The sequence below is a fragment of the Phalacrocorax aristotelis genome, chromosome 6 (assembly GCF_949628215.1).
Source record: "Phalacrocorax aristotelis chromosome 6, bGulAri2.1, whole genome shotgun sequence".
In the NCBI taxonomy this organism is placed as follows: Eukaryota; Metazoa; Chordata; class Aves; order Suliformes; family Phalacrocoracidae; genus Phalacrocorax; species Phalacrocorax aristotelis.
Window position 1 is genome coordinate 58,976,285 of NC_134281.1, and position 21,338 is coordinate 58,997,622.

The 21,338-nt window shown below is 43.7% G+C and overlaps 1 long non-coding RNA gene across 1 annotated transcript in view; it reads left to right on the forward strand.

The window, feature by feature from the left end:
• Positions 1-5,353: 5,353 nt before the first annotated feature.
• Positions 5,354-21,338, forward strand: part of LOC142059385 (uncharacterized) — a 101,319-nt gene continuing 85,334 nt past the window's right edge. Inside the window, exon 1 of the long non-coding RNA XR_012661309.1 lies at positions 5,354-5,471. This is a non-coding gene — a long non-coding RNA (uncharacterized LOC142059385). The remainder of the gene's footprint in view (positions 5,472-21,338) is intronic.

Sequence of the window (21,338 nt, forward strand, 5' to 3'; positions counted from 1 at the left end):
GATAGAAATAAGGAATTTTTTTTTTTCTAAGCCAGCAGCAAGAGATTCTATTTATGCCATTTTCTAGTAGCAGAAAGAAAGGGGATGTACTTCAGAGAATCACAGAATCCCAGGTTGGAAAGGACCTCAGGGGTCATCTAGTTCAACCTTCTACTACTTCTGGAAGCATACCATGAAGGGGGTAACATAACTTCTAACAGATCTGTAGGTCTCATTCGTAAGTTAAAAAAAACCCCACAGGCAGAACCTAAACCACACACACATGGAAATACCAAAGTCTTTCTAAATTATTCCGGTTCTTTATCCTGAACAGGATATTTCTTTTCTTGTGTAACAGATTTATTTTTGTAGTGGCCAGTAGTCAGCAGAAAGGGAAGCAGAGGCTTGTGGAAAGATTACTTTCATGGCAAAACATAGCTTGTGGCAAACTGAAGTGACAGCTTTTAGGTTGTGCATGGACATGTTTGAGAGAAGACACTCTGCACAGGTAAGGGGTGGGTTTGGTTTGGTTTTGGTTTGGTTTTGGTTTGGGTTTTTTCCTCTTAAAGCCAAAGGGGATGCTGGAACTTGCTAAAACCTTTGAACAAGAACTAGTATGTGAACAAATAACCTGTGGTAAACCTCAGGTCATCACTCAAATATGGTGCGAGTTGTTCCAAAAGGTAGTAGTTTCCCTTTGGATAAAACGTAAAAATGGTGGGTTTTCCAGTGACGAGCAGAAAACTGAGGCTCTGCAGAGATACAAAGCTTTGCCAGTTCTGGAAAATTCTTGCAGAGTGTGTTAAAAACCAGCAATGTGTGGCTGGTAGCAGCCTGCTCTTCCTTTGGTCCATTTTATTTCACAACCCCTTTTGTACTGGACCTGGACAGGAGAGCAATTAAAAGGGCTTGTGCAGTGATTGGCTTATGACGGCAGCATCCTAAGGTTTTCAGGGGTTAAGTGTCATTTCCCTGGAAAACAGTAGCTGACCACTGCTTCCTATGAAGGATGCTTGCGGTTAAGATAGGTTGGGTGTCACTTCAGTTGCTGCATTTGCCAGTACTGACCTGAAGAGGAGAGCGAAGGTTTGCTTCTTCAAGGAATGGGTTTATGCTGAAAGCAGGGGTCTTCCTCACTTTTTCTTACAGTTTGTGTAAGCACAGCTGCTGTCTGAAGGAGCACCAGACAGGCATGGTTTCAGTCCGGCTGGCCCCAGAACTGGGAAAGCAGCTCTGGCAGCGAGGGCTGGAAGAAATGGGAAAGCGATGCGCTTTCTGTCCAGGCAAAGGGGACAGAGGCTGTGACAGGCACAAGGGGTTAGGCGGGCATCAGAGCTGGTTTTAGGCTGCATGAGAACTGATACTGATAGTGCCTCTGGGGACACCTGACTGTCCCCCCGCGTACCTTATATGCCACGTTATCCCATTTACTGTCCAAGTTGTTACATGGGTTGTTTTTATATGTGGGCAATTCTGTCCCTGACACTGGGGACTGTCTTGCTTTCGTGAGGATGGGAAGACTTTCGTTCCAAAGCTCGGTGCTACAAAACACCACCCTTTTGTGTTTTTACCGTGAAAGTCTTTCCATTTCACCAAATAGTGAAAGTCAACTACACAACAAAATACCGACAGTATGGGGTGCAGACTGTCAGTCTGTGAGAATCCATCCACTGTCACTTATATAAATGGAACAATAATTGTTTGTTCCTCTTCAGAAATACAGTTTATGCAGTCTATATAAGGGCAAATTATTTAGTGCAGTGCAAGGAAAATTCTTCTTTTCCTATCTGAAACCAATTTAATATTAACTGATGAAACCATTAGAAGATACTGAGCCCAATATGAATCCCTTCAGTGGAATACACGATGTGGAGGAGTGGCTTATCTCACAAAAAGCCTGCCTCCATTTTGGAGGTAATGGGTTTTTTATTTTTTCACTTTCTTAATAATAGAGGAAGAGAAAGGGATAGATCTGCTAGAATACCCTCCTTATCATCTTTCCAGCCTATGCTCTCATGGAGAGGGGTAGCTGAGAGTTGAAAGGGAAAAAATCCTGACTATTGTGCTTTCCCTGAGATAAGGAGTATTTTAGAGTCCCTTGTCTCATGCATGAAACCTGGTAAAAGGGAGTTATATTAACATATGGAAGAGTTTTGGGGAAAAACAGATCTTAGCCTCAGGAGTCTGCTTTTGACTCTTGGTATGGCCGGGTGTTTTATATGTCTTTGAAAATGAATGCTAAAAGGGGGACTATGAGCCACATGGGCTGAGATTGCTGCAGTGACCTCAAGAGGTGAAAGCACAGTTGAAAAGGTCTATTTTAAATGTTTAAGGAATTAATAATTGCTGAAAAGTGCAGATTACTAGAAGAACAAGCATCTTCTCTGCCGTGTTACAGACAGATCCGGCACTCATGGGAGGCATTTGTGACAACAGTCTTTCAGTGGGTGACATTTATGTACATGATAAAGAGACAAGACCTCTTTATGTAAAATTTACAATGAGATTTCTAATGTCATCAGTTTTTTTAGGCTTAAAAAAATCCCTTCTCTCATAAAATTAACTCCTTGTGTTCGGCGATCAGCTTTTGGAGGGGCGCGGCGGACAGCCCCACAGGCGCGTGTGGCAGTGGAGGGATGCGCTGGGAGGCTGCGGGGCTGGGGTCCCGAGTGGGGACGGGCAGGACGCTGCTGTCCCTGGGCACGCGGCGGCCGGCGGGGCTGTTTGCAATGGCTGCTGCTGTTGGACTGAGGGTGGCAAAAGAGGTGGAGGGGAGAATGTGTCGTTACCCTTGTTTTTTCTGAAAGTGTATCTGGGAGTTGGGAAGGAGCTTTTGTATTACGTTTTAGTGATATAGGGCCAGCAAAGAATTACAAAGTAGAGAAGAAATAGGGCAGAAATACTGAACGAGGGAGAAGGAAAAAACATCAAACTCAAAACTGATGCTAGAACCAGCGTGAGATAACAGAACAGACAATGCCAGACAGAGCTGGGGAGGGTTTCTTAGTAATAGAGGAAGAGCCTTGTGATTCCAACCAGAGACATCTTCTGCACAGGGGGCTTCCCCTGGTGCTGCTCAGCTCTGCACGCGTCCTTATGTCTTCCCATGGCCTCCTCTCCGAACAACGTTGCTTTGAGCCTGCCACTTGGTCTCCCAACCTTTGTGAACCCCTGGGTAGCCCCTGGCCGCTTGGATCCCTTGTTGGAGCAGATGGCTTCTACGTAATGGAGCTCAAGAGAAAACAGTACGTACTGACTTCAATTAAACTGGGGATTTCCACTTGTGGTGAGAACCCTAGTGAGAGATTTGTGGCATTGTTCACCCATAATACTTTCAGGTTTACAATGTAGGAATTGATAATCACTTGTAGTAGCAAGCCATAAACATTGTGTCTCTTGAAAGCAGTGAGACTCTTCAGGCCCTCAAAACCTTTCAATAAACTAAAGCCAGCAATAACTAGAGGTGTCCAATCTGAATTAATTTTAGTAAGAGAAACTATATGCTTGAGTTTTTGTTGGGTGATGAATGGATAAGGCTTTGGATTCAGCCATCACCTGCCATTCCTACCTTCAAAAATAAGTATTTCCTTTTAGAATATTATAAGTTGCCCCTGTGTGGGGGTTTGAAGGACAAATCCTGACACACTGCCTCTGTAAGATGCATGGTTTTGTCCAACCTTTCTGTATGGAGAAGAGGATATGTACAGGGAGGCTACATTTTGCTAAGCGATGCTGTGAAAAGACATCTTTGTCCATGGGCTTGAGAAATCTATGAAGATGAGTGCGTGGCTCTGGGAAAGCGATGACCCCATGGCATCTCAGACCACAGACTTCAGCTGGCTGGGGCCCCTCCAGACCCTCTTTATCCTGCTTAATATGGCAGTAGTAGGTACAAGAGCAGCTTTATGGCGGGGTCATATGCTACCCCTGCTCTCCCAAAACTTTGCCTTTTTGCTGAGCCTGCTGTGTCCCTGATTTAATCCAGATTAAGCTGCATTTTGCTAAGAAGTGCGCCAACCTATTCAGATACTGTCTTAGATCTTGCAGGCTGCGGCGCGTCAGGGTATTTTGATAAGCATCGTGTCTCCTTGGAAACTACTACTTAGCAGTAACTTGACGCTACATTTGGAGTGTTATGATCAATTTAAGCCTTGCTTCTGCAAAGACACATGGTATGGGCTTCCTCCTACAGAAGTGAGGAGTCTTGTTGAGTTTATCGGAACAGCTCGCGTGTTCGAAAGTGTCCCTGTCGGGTTTAGGAGTTCTCTGAATCTCTTCAGGCTCTTCTTTAAGCTCGTTGGTTATAAATCTCACTTGTTATCCTTAGGTATAGTTTTAGGAGCCTGTTGTCTAATTTGATATTTTAAAAACATTTCTAAAAAGTCTACCTCTACAGTTATGAATAAATATAAAGCTCCTTCTGAGGCCATTAAATAGTATTTTAATTAGGCTGGCAAAATTGCTTTTGGCTTGCCTTTAAAGTCTTTAGTACCTTATTTCTATTAACAAAATGGTAATCAACGTTAAATTCTAAAATGTAACCAAAGTAGGTCATATTTTTATTAACTGGAGATAGATAATGAATGTGCCCTATATAAAGATTTGGATTAAATCTTCTGAGATGCTGAGGATAGTGTTTTAATTAAGGTAATCCTTATTTGCATCTAACAAACACTATTGATGCTTAGAAATTTAAGACCTTAGTGATGCATATTAGTGCATTAGCTCAATGAATCTAATAGAGATTTAATACTTGTATTTGAAGTAGCAATCTGTCATAAATTAGGAGCATTTGCATAATAAACCATATTATTCTTTGCAGAGTTTTCTATAATTAAGGAACACATTCAACATTAAAATTTTGTCATTTTTATAGTGCTGGGAAGGTGTACTTTGCTGTTTCTGTTAAACTAGTCTTTGTTTTCACCTTGTTGAGTCCAGCTATCGCAGCAGTGTTACATATCTGTGCTGAGTTTCTCCCTAAGCCCCCAACTACTTTGGGACACTTGGCATAAAGAATGGGTCTGTGTTCAGCATCCCACTGAACATTAGAATGGGGTTTACAAATAATGCTTTAAAAACTTGGTAGAAGAGTTACTAATTTGCATCGTAAGATGTTACGAGTCCAGTGTTTGAAGTAAGAGATTTCTCCTGGACTGCTGGCAAAAGGACTGTACTGGGTAACAGTACCCTATGGTCTATCAGTAAAGGGCTGTACACAAAGGCAGTACTCAGCTGATTTCAATGAGAATTAACTTAGAAGTGTAAGTTATTTTTATGTTTTGAATAACATAACCGGAGGCTTTTGCATTGAATACATTCCAAGCATCCTTTGTCCGTGAAGACCTTATCATTCCTTTGATTTCTAGGTTGCATCACCTAATTTTTGAGCTCTGCCACTGTACTAATCTGTGGGAGTGACAACTGCAAAGCGAAGCAGACGGACGCCTTCTCGCATGCTGCTTGGCTCTCGGTGTGCACTGTGACGCCAGGTTAGCTGGATTTTGAGTAAGAGTTCTTGTAATACCCTTCACTGAGTTATGAGAAATGCTAATTCTTTAACTCGGCAAAAGCTTAGCCTGGAAAATACCATTCAAGGTGCACAGGGATCCTGTCTGCCTCAGCACTCGTTCCCTGAAAGCAGCCAATGGGATGCTTGTGGACTGAGTATAAGGAATAGGCAACATCTGCAGAGGGGCTCTTCCCTGGTCCATGTCCTTTTGGCTTTTACTTGCACTGGCTTCTCCTGAGGAGATCATATGTGACTTAAAATAGGTGATGTGTCAGGACTTTCTGGCCATGCTTGCTGAACACCAAGTTGGGCGGGAGTGTTGATCTGCTCGAGGGCAGGAAGGCCCTACAGAGGGACCTGGACAGGCTGGATCCATGGGCCGAGGCCAGCTCTATGAGGTTTAACAAGGCCAAGTGCCGGGTCCTGCCCTCGGGTCACACCAACCCCAGGCAACGCTGCAGGCCTGGGGCAGAGGGGCTGGGAAGTGCCCGGCGGAGAAGGCCCTGGGGGGGCTGGCTGACAGCCGGCTGGGCATGAGCCAGCAGTGCCCAGGTGGCCAAGGAGGCCACCAGCCCCCGGGCTTGTGTCAGCCCTGGTGTGGCCAGCAGGAGCCGGGCAGGGATGGGGCCCCTGTGCTCGGCCCTGGGGAGGCCCCACCTCGAATGCTGGGCTCAGGTTTGGGCCCCTCGGGACAAGAAGGCCCTGGAGGGGCTGGAGCGTGTCCAGAGAAGGGCAGCGGGGCTGGGGCAGGGTCTGGAGCACAAGTGTGCTGGGGGGCGGCTGAGGGGGCTGGCGGGGGTTTAGCCTGGAGAAGGGGAGGCTGAGGGGAGCCCTTCTCGCTCTCTGCAGCTGCCTGAAAGGAGGTTGTAGTGGGGAGGGGTTTGGTCTCTTCTCCTGAGTCACTAGTGATAGGACGAGAGGAAACAGCCTCAAGTTTTGTCAGGGGAGGTTTAGCTTGGATATGAGGAAGAATTTCTTCACAGCAAGAGCAGTCAGGCAATGGAACAGTCTGCCCAGAGAGGTCGTGAAGTCTCCATCCCTGGAGGTATTTAAAAGACGTGTAGATGTGGGACTTGAGGGCATGGTTTAGGAGGCATGGTAGCATTGGATTGACAGTTGGACTTGATGATCTTAGAGGTCTTTTCCAACCTTAATAATTCTATGATTCTATGATTCCATGAATGTCATCCGCAGAGCCCACTCCCCACAGAGAGGGAAGGACGTGACAGCAAATCTGCTGTCATCTTTCACTGAAAGCTCTCTCCATTCTTGTGTTACACTCATTGTGCCAGACCTTCTTTCTGTTTCACCTGGTGGGATGCACAGAACAGAGTCAAAGCAGCTCTGGGTGTGCTTTGTTGAGTTTCTATAGGGGTAGGGATTTCCCTACCTCTTTTAATTCTGCTCTTCCCCATGGGGGAAAACCGTACTAATATTCAAACTTTAATTTTTGTTTGCATAATTTAACCTTGCTGCTCCATTGTGAACCATGCTGCTCAATTCTCATCTCTTGGGTATGTATGGCCATCGGAAACAGTATCTTTCTTGCTCACAAACAAAAACCAAATCAATGGGAAGATCATAAAGATTATCTTTATTAGCTTCCTCCCAGCATAAGCCCACAACCATAAAACAACATTGCCCTATAAATTAACATAAAAGAATGTTCCTATTAGGAGTTTCGTGCTATATGCGGTCAAGTAGTAGTGTTAAATAATTTATTTATGTCAGAGTCACCAAATATAACATATTCTTGCTATCCATAGATGACAACTGTTAACAGTAGTCACAGATTAATCTCTCTTTTGGGACGGGCAGCTTTGCTATTCTATCTTAGTTTGAGATTCAGTTTTATGGTTTAGGGAAGAATGTAAAGGGAAGCCAGGACTATGTAGCACAACAGACCAGCCTTACTCAGGCTCTTCACTAACTGTTAGTGTTCACTATTTGTTATAAATGTTGTCCTTTAAATTGGTAATTGGTATATGAATTTTACACTCATTTACACTGTTTGCTTTTGGCATCATTAGTTGGCAAATGACAATCTTCCCTGTGTTTGTTCTACTTTGGGTGCGGGTTGCAGTCACTCCACCTCTCTTCTCTCTTTATTTTAGCATTCCTTAGATTGATGCTCAAAATTACATGTTATTTTTTCTGCCTTCATAAACCCGTGTCACAGAAGTAGAAAGACCTCAGCTATTGAGATCAAAGGTTGCTAAACTTTCCTGGATAGCATGGCATAAAGTTCGGCCGTGATGAATGGTGCTAGGACTTGAAATAAGAGTAGCAAGTCTAAGAGCATGAGTCACTGTACTAGGTCTTCGTGTCTGCAGAAAATTTGTGTGAACTGCTGGCTGAAAGCATTGACAATTTTCCATTAGTAATGAATTACAGTAGTAATTTCATTAATTTCTTCACCTCAGTCAGGATATGTTAGTGTAAGTTGCTTAACCAAGCATCAGAGGAGCCATTGCAGTTAACCTTTAGTCCTTTGCTGTGTAGCCAGGACCAGTTAAGAAGTAAATTAGCGTAACATCCCTTTTAAAAAAAATTACTTTAGATAAGCAGCGGACATAATTTTTGCCTGTTTTTAATTTAATAGCAGGTTTATGGTTTTATGAAAAACCATTCACATTACATCTGACCCTCTGGGAGCTGGGTTTTTTCGTCTGTGTAATTTGGTGTCTTTAATAATCTCCTGTCTGTTAAATCCAGCACAGGCTTGATTAATGAATTGTGATGAACCAATGCATTAATTTACAGGTTTGGTCTAATACCCTAAAAGGCTACATCAGTGCTTCCAGTTATTAATGCTAATAAACTTGAGAGAAAAAGCAACATGAGGAGGGGCAAGGGAACGTAATATGTGACAAGTCTTGTCTTTATTCAAGCCTTTATGTCTGCAGCTACTTTTCTTACAAGAGAGCTGCAAAAGCCCTTGACAACACACAACATCAAATCAAGAACAGCTTAGTAGTGTTTGAAAATACTGTAAAATTTCTGAAGCTGTCTGCCTGTGTTCCGCAGTCACATCCTTTTTCCACTGCTGAAAGTCCTTATTCAATATAGCTTTTCACGCTGTATTTTGAAATGCTGCGTAACGTAGTTTTGAAGTCCTCTGCTGTTAAATCTGTGGCTGAAACACAATCTTGAATATGAATTTCTCTGACAAGTCACTCTGGAACCCTGGCAGGTAATAGGTAGGCATGCGCGTAAGGAGGCATATACATGAGAATAGTGGGTATTTGACATTGACAAAATTTGCTATGAAGAGCAGCTCATTCCTAAGACGATATTGAAGCTTTTAAGATGATCCTTTTGAAGACTTTAAACAACTCTATGAACAAAGTTGCAAACTTTTATTTTATTTATTTTCTTTTAAAACCCTTCAAGTGTCTGTTGCATGTAGCGATTCAGAAGAGTATAGCGTATTCTGTTAAGTCTCAGAAGAGCTACTACATTGAGGAGAGGGAACAGTAATTGATTTATTTATTTTTTATTGAGAAAGTAGGGTTTGGGAATGGGATAGTAATACGGTGTGAAGATTTTAGGTTGGTGTAAAAAAGTATGAAATTTTGTCTTTGATGCTGAGCCTTTAGATCTTGAAAACACCTTAAAACAGCATGGAAGTTCAAAGAAGCGGGTGCCTGTCCTCTCTCCTTGGGTATTAGCTCACAATACTGGAGCTCAGACTTCTTCAAATTGCAATTCCAGCCTTGCCTTGTTCTGATAAATATAATCTGAGAATTATTATTTTAGACATTGATGTATCCATCTTTCTGTCTATTAAAATATAGCATGACGTTTAAAGCCCATTTTAGTAATCATGCCTCAGGCATTTTCTTTCTAGTGGGGCACAGGAATTTTCCCTTGTCCTTGACATAAATGACACTGGTACAGAATTGGCATCTCTAAGTCGTGCTTCAGCATCTGTAGCACCAAAGTGTTGCTGGGAACGTTGGGGTGAGACAGAGAAATTAACACGGTTTAGGCTGAGCAAAATAATTTCCCCCTATTTCTGTTGCTACTTTCACTTCCTTACTGCTCGGGAGAGAATAGTCTCTGCTACATCTTCGGTATTTTAATAGGATTCAGAACATATGATCACATTAGATACTGTACCTGAGGCAATCTGTATTTAGACTGGTGATAATTACACGCAAAAGTCATTCAACAATGAGGCAATTAATGCTGATGAACTTTATTAAAGTCAGCTGTCAGCAACAGATATTGCTGGCAAGTTTCCTAATCCTATATTTATAATACTTTGAAATTCCCTTATGTTCTGATCTATAATGCATTTCTGTTTAATGGGTTAAAAAAACACAAACCCAAGAAGTTTACCACGAGAAAATACTGCCAGCAACATATTTGTATATGACATAAATATGAACAAAGAGGTTGGAAGTCAGCCTACTTATCAGATTTACTCCAGTGATTAGTGTTTACCAAAGAAGATGATAGACGGAACAAGGCAAATCCTCTAACTCTCTCAGCAGAGGAGAGGGAAAGCATTAGATAAGGAACGCAGGGCTTACGCTTCCCCTCATTGTAGATTAACAAGCATTAAATGATGCTTAATGTCAGATGTAGGCAGGTCACTGCAATGTGGTGTGAGTGTAAATTAGAAGATCAAACCAGTTAGTGGCTGGGATTTGCAAAAATTCTGGAATCTGGGTGCTTTACTGCAGAGACGTACTTTTGTCAAGTTCTTAGTTATTCTAACTGGTTGTATGACCAGATTAATTTTCTCATTGGAAAATTCCATTATAAAGCCGTTATTCTTTAGAACAGAAAGCAGACAGTGACTCCCAAGCTTTTTTTGCCTTTCCACAGGCAACTGTGAAGTTGCAAGGGTTGGGCTGATGGGAGGAATAAAGCGTCCTCCTCATTAAACCTTACTGAACATTACAGAGGCAATGCAGGGCTGTGCACCTTTTCCTGTGGATCAGTTGCTGTGACTTGGCGGACCACAGTTCAGGAACCACTGCTCTGACACAAGGTAGATGGAAAATATGAAAGAAACTGGTACAGGGTGCAGGTGTGACAGCTAACAAAGGAGTATGTATCCTGTGAAATGATATAGAAAGTCTACTAAAGGTGGGAATAGTTTTAAAATGGCAGAAATAGCATTTATTTCTTTGCTAATGCAGTATAATACGTACAAATCGTGTGTCATTATGGAGTTGTTATGTGCTAGGTTTAGGGGAAGAGCTTGCTCCGGATCCCCTGGAAGAGCTGTGCTGGCAGGAGCACTGAAAACCACCAGTCTGGAAAAGGACTCCTTTTGCCAGAAGCTTTCTCTTTTCCTTCAGTAATGCAGTGGCAAACACCGGGGAGGTATTTTTCTTCTTTGTTTGTTTTCTTATTAAATACAAAGGCGTTATCTTTAAGGCCAGAGATGGCCAGAGGGGGTATCCCTGTAGGTGTATGTATTCTCCTCCTTTTCCCTGTTGGCTGTGGTTGGAGCTTTTGCCTGGGTGCGTTGATGGTTGGAGCCAACATGACTCTTCTCACACTCTTCTTTTACCTGCCTATAGCAAAAGCAGTGCTGGCAGTCCCACAGGACGGTGAGCAGCTGTTAAATACAGGTTCAGTAGCTGAAGCGACACGGTATTGTCTATTTTAGCTGTTGTACTATGTTAATCACTAAAAAGCATGCACAGCTGAGGAAAATCTGGTTATGATAGTTGAAAGTGTGTTGTGGTGAGCGTTAAGGTTACGAATGATGGTTCAGGTGTACAAGCCCTTGGTTTCAGTTAGAAAAACTTCGGTATTTGGGACGATGTTAGGTTTCTAGGGTGAGGTTGGAGATGAATCACAGCTGGATTTTGGCTTTTGGCTTTAACGTCTACTAATCTTTTTCCAACAGCTGGCAGAAAGATCATATTGAACTAGATAAGCTGTACAAAATTCCTGCTGTTTTAACCTGAAATCATATGATAGAAAGGTTGAGAGTTGGAAATGAAAAATGTAATGGAAAATGTTCCTCATGAAGTGTTGGAGGCAACCTGCAGCAGAGACCCAGCAGGAGACAGGCAAGAGTCAGGAGAGGCTCATCTGGGTCTGTCTGACCACCGAAGTCGTCTGGTTTGGCCTCTCTGGCTTTGGCTGCTTGTGTCCTTCAGGAGTGGAAGGAGAGGGGAAACTGAAATAGGGACCCTAGGGACAGCGGGGAGGTGGGGGCCTTGACACAGGGAGACAGAAAGGCAAAGGCAGTGGGGGCTCAGGGGAGAGGCAGTGATGAGGAAAGAAGTTAATGCTGTGAAAAAAAAATGGGGAGGTCACCCCTTTCCCTGTCTGCAGTGAAGCAGGTGCCAGCAGCATGGTGGGGCTTTTACTTGGTGGTTAGATCTGTAAAGTATTTAAACATCTGTTACACTATGTAATAACTCCTTAAATTGCTTAGGCACTTGCGGTATAAGGCAATGCTGCAAAGTGTGTAAACAGGCTCGTCTCTGAAGTCAAATGTAGGACATTCCTGTGGTTTTATTACTTCTCCATGCTTTCCTGGGAGAAATGGTCTTTTCTATAAGATCAGTGACTGGTTGCGTATTCTGCCTGTTGAGTAGGTTTGTACACTGACATTCCTTTGTGTTACATCAGGACAGGAGAAAAAGCTTTTAAAAATGAGGCTTTTAATGTCCAGATTAGGACATTAAGGCCTGGATGGATGGATGGATGGATGGATGGATGGATGGCTAGGTGGATATGATCCCAGCTGTGTGGTGGGTCTTAGAGGGTTGTGGTTGATGGGTCATCCCTGCATGTCCCAAGTGGAGTACCAGGGGTCTATCCTGGGACCTGGCCGGTTTGACAACCCCTGTCAGTGACCTGGGGGAGGTAGGTGGTGGGGCGCACTCGCATCAACTTTACAGGTGTCACCAAACTGGAGGAGGGACACCAGCCAACACACTCAAGGGCTGGGCTGCTTTTCAGGGGGACCTAGCCAGGATGGAGGAGGGGGCTGCCAGGGACCTCATGGAATTCAGTAGGGACAAATGCAAAGTCCTGCCTAGGATGGACTGGCTGGGGGCAGCTCTGCAGAAAAGTGCCTGAACATGAGCCAGCAGCAAGCCCCAGCAATAACGAAGCTGACAGCACCCTGGGCATTGTTAAGAGAATAAAGGCAGGAAATTGAGGAAAGCGATTATCCTCCTCTTCTCAGGACTTGATAGACCACATCTAGATACACATCTAGGACCCCTGATACAGGAAAGACATCCTTAAAGTGGAGTGGGTTCAGCGGAGGGCCACCAAGATGGTCAGGGGCTGGAGCCATGTAAGGATAGGCTGAGGGAAGGGGGCTTGCTCAGCCTGGGGAGGGGATGGATTCAGGGGCAACCTGCCAGTGCCTGTGAGGGGGTTATGGAGGAAACAGAGCCAGGCCCTTCATGCTGGTGCGTGGTGGGAGGGTGAGATACAAGGAGTGACTTTCCCCATGAGGGTGGTCCAGCAGTGCAGTGGGAGCCCAGGGAGGCTGTGCAGTCTCCATCCCTGGAGGTTTTCAAGACCAAACTGGGCAAAGTCCCAAGTAACCTGGTCTGGTCTCATGGCTGACCCTGTCCAGAGCAGAGGTGGGACAGCATGGGCTCCCATGGTCCCTTCCAACCTGAATTATCTCAGGGGCCTTTGAAATGGGGGAGAGAGGGAAGAAGAGTTAATCAAAATAAGTTGCTCAGAAATTCAATGATGGACACCCAATGCTGAGGCCCTTAAACATTTAGGTTTCAGGTTTTCTGTGGACTCGCTAGACCAGGAAGCTCTTTGCCTGGTGCCGTCTTTTTAGATTATATTTAACCATTTGTATTTGTTCTGTTTGGCTGATTCCTGAAAATAACACTGGGGGTTACTTTAGCTGCTTTTGCTCTGGAGAGCCCAGTCCTGCTCAGTTCTAGTGCTGGAATGACCCTGGAGAGACTTGTAACTTGAGATCAGGATTTCAAAGGTGAGTCTCTTTTTCTTTCTCTATTTTGGGGTTTTATTTTTTTTATTTTTTAAAAAAAGATTGATTTTGCCCACTTATTTTTGAAAAATGATTAGTCGAAGCCAGGGTGCATCTTAAATAGTATGCAGCTACACTGAAATAGTAGACTTTCAAGAATACTCTTCAAAATGGAGGGCCACACTTTTTTTATAGGAGGAAGCAAACAAAGCTGGGAAGATGGTTGTAAAATTCAGCTGCTGGTGCCAGCTGAGCACCATGAATGAGCAAAAGCAACTCCTTTCCTCGGTGCAAGAATGAGTCACGCATTGTGCTAGGGTTCGTGATTTAGGCAGATGTGCTTTGCCTCACATTTTCAGCCGGTACGGCAGCTCCCGCAGTCAGTTCCTGCGGCTCAGCAGCAGCACACGAGCTGCTCATGCTGTCCTAACCCAGTGATGTGCCTAAGCACTTCGAAACAGCATCCAGCTCTGTCTGTAAAAAGGAGACAGGATTAGGAGGGAAGACGGTATGTGGTGGTTTGGTGTGTCCTCGTGAGGAGGTTACTGCGAGGTACGTAGGTCCAAGGGGTTGCTGAGAGGTGGCCTGAGCTCCTGAGCTGCCCGCCGCGCTTGTGCAGCCAGCGGTGCTGAGCAGCAGCTCCTGTGCTTTGTGCTCTGTGTGTCCGGACCTCTGTGTTTTGGGGATTACAAGGATGTAGGAGAGAAAGTGGAGAGACATCAGGTGCAGGAGACTGATGACCCCCTGACTGGGGTTTAGCATGAACCCCCTCGAGTCTCTGTACGGCAGCCCAGTGCCTGCGAGGGCTCTGTCCCCCAGGGCTCTCCTGGTGCCTTTTGATACCAGGTAAGTAGCAATTATTAATCATTAGTTAAGGCTGAGTTTATTCACACTGTTTGCTTTCCTCACATTCATTCCTCCATTTCTTGTTCAAATAAAGTGACATTTAGTAGAAACTTACAAAGGAGCTTTTTATCCCCCTTTCAGTGGTTTATTTGATTTCACTGATCTCCCTAAATCATAATCAAACTGATTTTTGTAACCAGAAACTGTCTGATCTTACCACTTTCATTTTTCTGTGTACTGGAAGAACAGTTGAGGCTTGCAGAGCTCAACAGTCTTTGTTAGGACTAAATTTGGGCCCAGGCTGTGGAGCAGCTGCAGCTTTCCTGCTGGCTGGGCACGTCCCAGCGCGGCGCGGGAGCGGGACGGCCCCGGGGGTGCTCATCCCCCGGGTGGGGGCAGCTAGCCACTTGCACGGGTGTTTTATCCGCCACCCCCTTGAAGCTTGGCACTTTGGGGCTCCTCCCGGTGCCTTCGTTAAGCAAGAGGTTCGTTGCCTAAGAAATGCCATATTGTGCCCCAAATATCGTAGATGCCCTTTTAAACACGGCAAGGGGCACGATTTGAGGAAGTTTTTAATAGGAGTCCCACTTCATGGACAGCAGCTTGTCTGTTAAATCTTCTTTTTAAAGATAACAACATTTTAATGAGACAAAGCGACATTTTTCAATGTTACCCATTTATTCCGCCCCCCCGAATGCCAGAAAGAGAAAAATCAGATAAGAGTACAAAGAAAACCCAGTCGGGACTGGCCTTCCAGGAGGGTTACACCGACCAGCAGACTGAGTGGGGCTGAAAAAGGGTGGCTTTATCTAAAAAAAAAAAAATAAATAGTAAAAATCCCTCAGAGAGGCCAATATCCAATATTAAGGAGGGTTTAAGCATCATCTTCCCCAGGCTCCACCAGGGGCTGCTCGTGGACTGCGGCGGGCGGGCGGGCTCCCGTGTTTACAGGGGATAACTAACGTGTCTCCCTTTCCTAAGGCAGTATCAGTGAGATTTTTATCTCTGCTATATACTAAAGACAGTCTTGTGGTGCCTGATTATTCCCCTTCCCATACTCTAGGATCGTTGGCTTCTTTCTGCTTATTTTTCTGTAAAATAATGACTTGAAAATGTACTGCTTTAACAACGAAATTCTTCTAAAATGCCCTAAAAAATCCTTCAGCAATGCCACCATTCAGAAGGTCGGTCCGTGACACAGACCAACGTTAGCAGCAGGCTTTGATTCACTGCAGAAATGTGTGAGATGACACGGCATCGAGTGACGCCATTTTTGTTTTCACAAGGCTTAATATCCCACTTGTAATAGTTAATGAGTTAACAGCAGAGGCAGAGTAGACTGGAATAAGCAAAAGGCAAGGCTATACGGGCTTCAGTGGTATTTATAAAGAAAATCTGGTGTCGAGCAAAAACTCCATTTCATGTTCTGTGAAAGTGAAGTCACGGTAGTTACGATATTTTGATAAAATGTTTCACCTACATAATTGGTGTCATTGCAAGTTTCTTCTGTTTCTGTTGCTCCTCAAGTCTTTTTTCTTTATCCCCCAAACTTTTACAAGGGCTGCAGTGGGAAGAGCACACTCGCAGAGTTTTGGGGAAAAGGAGTTAGTTTGTCCTGGTTGTCCTTTAGTTCTGAGTGGGCTTCAGGAGGTTTGTCAGTAACCCTGCTGAAAGCATATTTGTAACTGTGTAATAACTGTGTGCTCTGTTGTCAAAATCCTTAACAAACCTTTAAGTGAGTCTAATTAAAGCAGCCTTTGATAATGGCAATAATAAAGGATTACTTTAATTTACACCGTAATGAAAGGATTGTGCCATTAAACATTACAGGCAATAGTGGAACTACTTTTCCAGAGTAGGAGGAAATTGCATGCTGTGCTTTTATGATCTCGGTGAAGTCCAAGCGATCCGCTTCCGTGCCATCAGCAAGAACTTCAGAAATGAGGTAGTTCCTCCCTCTCCTGAGAAAGGAACAGTCCAGTTCTCCTGTTCGGTGATTCCAGTGTGCGTTTCTTCTGTAAATCTTTCACATGTGCCCCAAAAGCCGATCATTTTAACGCAGATTGAGCCTGACAGGTTTTGTGGTGTCCGAACACCAGGCTTTGGGCTGGAAACATTGTGGGGTTTGTTTGGTTGTTTTTTTTCCCCTTGGAGTTTCTTTCACTGTACTTTGTTTCTTGGTGTCTTGTCCGTTAAGCTGGGATTTTTCCAGAGACATGAAATGACAGCTTCTTTTTCGGAGCACTGTTCTAGATACCGATAGCATTGCCCTTCTCAAGTAAACAGGTTGCCAGCCTGTGAAGAATGGCATGGTATGATAGACGTGTCAGCAGGACATATGGCTTTACACTGCAGGTTAATCACCAGAGAGCCTCATGTCACTTCTCCACTTTTCTGCTGCAGGTTCTGGTTTCATTTTTATAGTTTACTGAATTTTGTACTTATTTTCATGGGACCCTGGAAAGCCCTGGAAGCCTCCGTTTTATGTTTTTCAGAGGGGAACCTGAAGGGAAAAGTAAGCAACATACCCCACGTCATTTCCTAAGGTAAACTAAAGCCATGAAGTTACATTTAATTTTCTAAACTTCTAGTGTTCCAGTGAATGAACATATGAAGTGGCTGAAATATGATCAATCCACACATTGTTACACTCTTTAAATGATAAGCTGTTAGAAGGACTGAAACCATATACATTTAAACATTGAGAAACAAGAATAAGATGAGAATCAGCAACCTTAGAGCAGAATAGAAAATGCTGCTGCTGCAGCTGGGACTCATGCTGATTCTGTGTATTGTAAAGAAAACACCATAATAACAATAATAAAAAAAAAAGGATAAGCAACTAAACTGTGGATTCCAGGTTCACTTTTCAGTTCTACCTAACTCTTTGTAACTTTACAATGAAAGATTCAGAAATTGGAGCCAATTACCATAATATGTGGTGGTTTGGTGGGAGCATGTTCTACATCAGACAGTTAAAAGGTTTTATTGCTATTAGGAGCTTGTTAATGCCCTTGATAATGTCTCTAGTTGCTTTGTAATGTCTCTTGTTGAAGTATAGAATTCTTTTATCTTCTTATTACATTATGCAGAAACTTGAATTGAAACGATATTTGCAGGAACATTTAAAGTAGTGCATCAATCAGTTTCAAAGAAGAGAAAATGTTCTCAGAATATCTTATAAAAGCATAACTGTCAGTTTTATTTTGGATGAACAAAGAAACCGACGTAAAAAGCACTTTATTGTAAAAGCACACTGTGCAATTCAATAAATATTCCATATAAATATAAAAGAAAAGAAAGTTCCTAATTATCTGATGACTTGAATGTAATTTAAGTAATACTTCCAGAATATAGCAAGCAGTGAAGCACCTTCTTTCCTGTGTATGACTACCCTGAGATCAAGTTCTCGGTAGGAGATAGCTTAAATCATCTTCTTAATGATTTGAATGGATAAAGTATGGTTATAATGTAACATTATCTTCCAGGAATGTAAAGCTCCTCACAAACCACCGCACTGCATTAGAAAAATAGCAGCAGCACCTTCCCTCACTCTCCTTGGGTTAGGTTTTTTTTTTCCCTTCCCCAAACATGATTTCATGCTATTTGTTTTCCCTCTGGCATTTCTTACCTGCTTTAGCACGAGGTTATTTGAGTATTTATACATTTGGATTATAAACCTTCTATATGACTTGGGTATAAAACACTTGCACGTGGTGTTATTATCCAGGAAAACAGTTGCAAATAGTATGCTCCCTGAACCAGTGTAGCTTGCTAGACCACACAAAATATGGCATGTTGCAAATCCTGTCTTGTAGACTGTAAACCAGAAGCAGCTCTCCCCCCATCTTTATATTCTAAAAAAGGAAAAAAGAAAAAAAAAAAGAAAAAAAAAAAAGAGAAGATGCCGAAGACGGCACAGAGAGAGTTGTAAATGCTCTGCTCACGCAGCAAATGCTTCCCAGAGAAATTTGAGAGTGTTTTGCCCTCTGGATCTGTCGTCTTTTTAGAATCCAGCGTTCACGCCTCGACTTTAGCAGAGCAGAAGATTTCTAGTTTCATAATTGTATGTTTATTTCTGGAGAGTTTACTAAGGCAGAGAAGTAGTTGACTGTGAATGCATTGATTTATTTTATTATTTCATTTTGGTAACTAAATTCTACACACAAAGGATTTCTGACTTTTTTGTAACTCTGAAAGGGTACACGGCGTACACCCTCGTCGCTAAACTGTGTATTTGTCACTTCTAAAGCTTTGAAAAGAGCATTTATTTTTATCTAGTAATCATAGCAAAATGACCCCACCTTGTTCATGCCCTGTCCTCAATTCTCACCTGCAACCTAGGTACGTTTCTAAACTTGCAGGTGGTTTTAAAAATGACATGCTATTAAAAAAAACCACCCTATGTGTTTTACGGACTTACAGCATTGGCTCCGGTGAAACCTGCTATAACTGATCGATCAATTCATGACATTCACAACGTCTTTAAGCTGTAATTGTTTTTCCATGACATATTTTTCTACACAGGGCATCCCTCCTTCAGCTGCTTCCCTTTATGTCCGTGGCCGTGCAGGAGCTCCGAAGGACGGCGCCTCGGGTGGCCTTTGCCCCCAGCACACCCCACCTCCTGCCCCTTCGCTCGCCGTTTCTCTCTGGGCAGACACCTGCCTCCCTTGGCACAGGTGTAATTACAATACCCCCCAAAAAAAGAGTTTATTTAATTCAAGCAACTTCTGGAAAGGAGCCTTTGTAAGTTGTTGAACCCCTGAGAAAGCAGTAATTTACAATGAGCAGGTTGGTGGGCTGCACACGTCTGTGTGCCCTGCCTGGGAAAATAAAGGCGGTTCCCATGGCAACGCCCACATGCTACGTATGTAACATACGTTACTGGCGAGGCTGGGGCTTCGTGCGAGGCGAGCCCGCCTCGGCCCCCCGCGCCGCAGGGTCCGCGCCTTCTGCAGCAGCCCGGGCAGGCTGGCATCCTCCAGCCCTGCCTCGCTCCTACGCTGCTCGTCCCGACGAGCACGGTCTCTCCCTTAAAACATGCAAAACCCAACCCCGCGTTAGCGATCCCGAGCACCCAAGGTAAACAAGGCCCACGGTCATCTTGGGATCTTCTTACCAGAAGGCACCGTTCTTGCAGACTCTCAGCGCTGTCCGTATTGGGGAAAGTGTATTTATTTGCCTCAGATTTATTTGTCTGTTAACGTTTGTTATTCATGAAGCAGACTTTGCTGGCCTGAGGGGAGCGCGAAGGGAGTGCGGGGGAACCGCGGTGCCTTCTCCGGGAGCATACGTCTGAAACCTGACTTGAGAAATACATTAAAAACATGCTGTAAAAGCAGCTTAAACTTTACCTAGCGTGACCCGCTCCAAAATGTAGGTTACTATGACAAGTGTGGTGACGGTGGCTTTCATTTTGCAGGGGGGTACTTGGTGAGGGGACTCAATGCCATTTTGAGCAGGACTTTGGTTTGGGATGTTGCTGAGCTCTGCTTCCACCTGAAGATGCAAGAGAGGTAAAATACAGACCGGCCTCGGGGAGACGGTGATCAGGGGTTTCTAATCGAGTACATTTTAAAGGGAAGAGACCTATGGCATATAACGAATTATACAAACGTATATGAAATTGTTGCCGGTTGAGCTGGAATGCCTCTTGTAACATCTAAGGCTTCAAATAACTCTGGGAAGAAGAAAGGAGGAGGCATCTGGCTTTACTAGATAGGAGTGTTTTCAGATATACGCTGGGAGGAGTAGAAGACGTTACCAATAGATGCGACAAAGGCGACAACAAGATAGACATTTGCATGAAGCACAGAAAGTCGATCCATGGGAGGAGACACCGTGACTTGGGTGCCAATAGTGTGAACCATAAAGAACCTTAAAACTGAAGGGTGTTTCTTGTTTTACTATGATATGGCAACAGAAAAAACAAAAAGAAGAGGTGTGCGTAGCAGTAGCACCCGCGACACCCAGCCAAGAGCGAGAGACATGAGAGGCTCTTCCCCAGCGTACCAATTTCTAAATCAAAATGGAGCAGAGGCTTGAGAAGGGAAGCAACTAGACTGAGGAGCCTTGCCCGGTGTCTGTGCCAATAATGCTCCTACAGGTATGACCTGACTTAAGGTACAAAACCTCCGGCCCAGGTGCCGAGCATGGCCTTGCTGTGACAGAATGGGGCTCAGACTGCAGCAGAAGTGATGTCTTAGCAGAAGAATTGAGTGGGAAGTGACAGCTCTTGCTGTAAAAAAAAAAAGTGGAGAGAGTATGAGTTAAAATAGATTCTTCTCTGAAATGCCCATGTAGCTTCAATAGCTCCACGGGAGTTTTAGGATTACAAATGACAGCAAAATTTGTGCCATTCTGCATAATTGTATTCTCTACAAAGAAAGTTTCCTACATCTCCTAGCAAAGATGGTACTTTCATTAGAAGGAAAATAATTTCAAAATGACATGTCTTTGTGCCAAGGATTAAAAAGGTCTAACAAGGAGTTCTAAAAAAATAATGAAGCATTTACATTGAATCCTTTGGTTTTACAGGTAGAATAATGACATGAAAATAAAAGAAAATTTTAATTGGTGAAGGGAAGGGGAAACATCTTAGTTCCTGACTTGTCACTATGTTCATCCTGTCTCGTAGCGCTCACCATTTTCACTGGCAATACACAGAACTGTATTTGTCTTTACTGAGGTTCAGCTCTGTTAAAAACAATCCAGTTTTACCTCTCTGCTAACGTAAGATTTCAGCCTTCCTTAACACGGGTGTCTGATAGACAAGGGCGAACCCAGGATGTCTTGGTTTGGCAATGGTTCCATCCCTTGTAATTTTATTAATTTAAATTTAGTCGCAGGCGGCACACTTAGGAAATGCCATCTCTTCCTGCCCCATCGCAGCCTGGAAACTCTCCGTGATCACCGGGTTGTCATAGCTGGAGAGCACAAACCCTCTGTGCTCAGCGTACAGTTCCGACTGCCATCTATGGACATTTCTAATTACTTTGGAGGCGCTCCATTTTGTAGTGCATGCATAATTAGTTAGTTATTTACATTTTATTT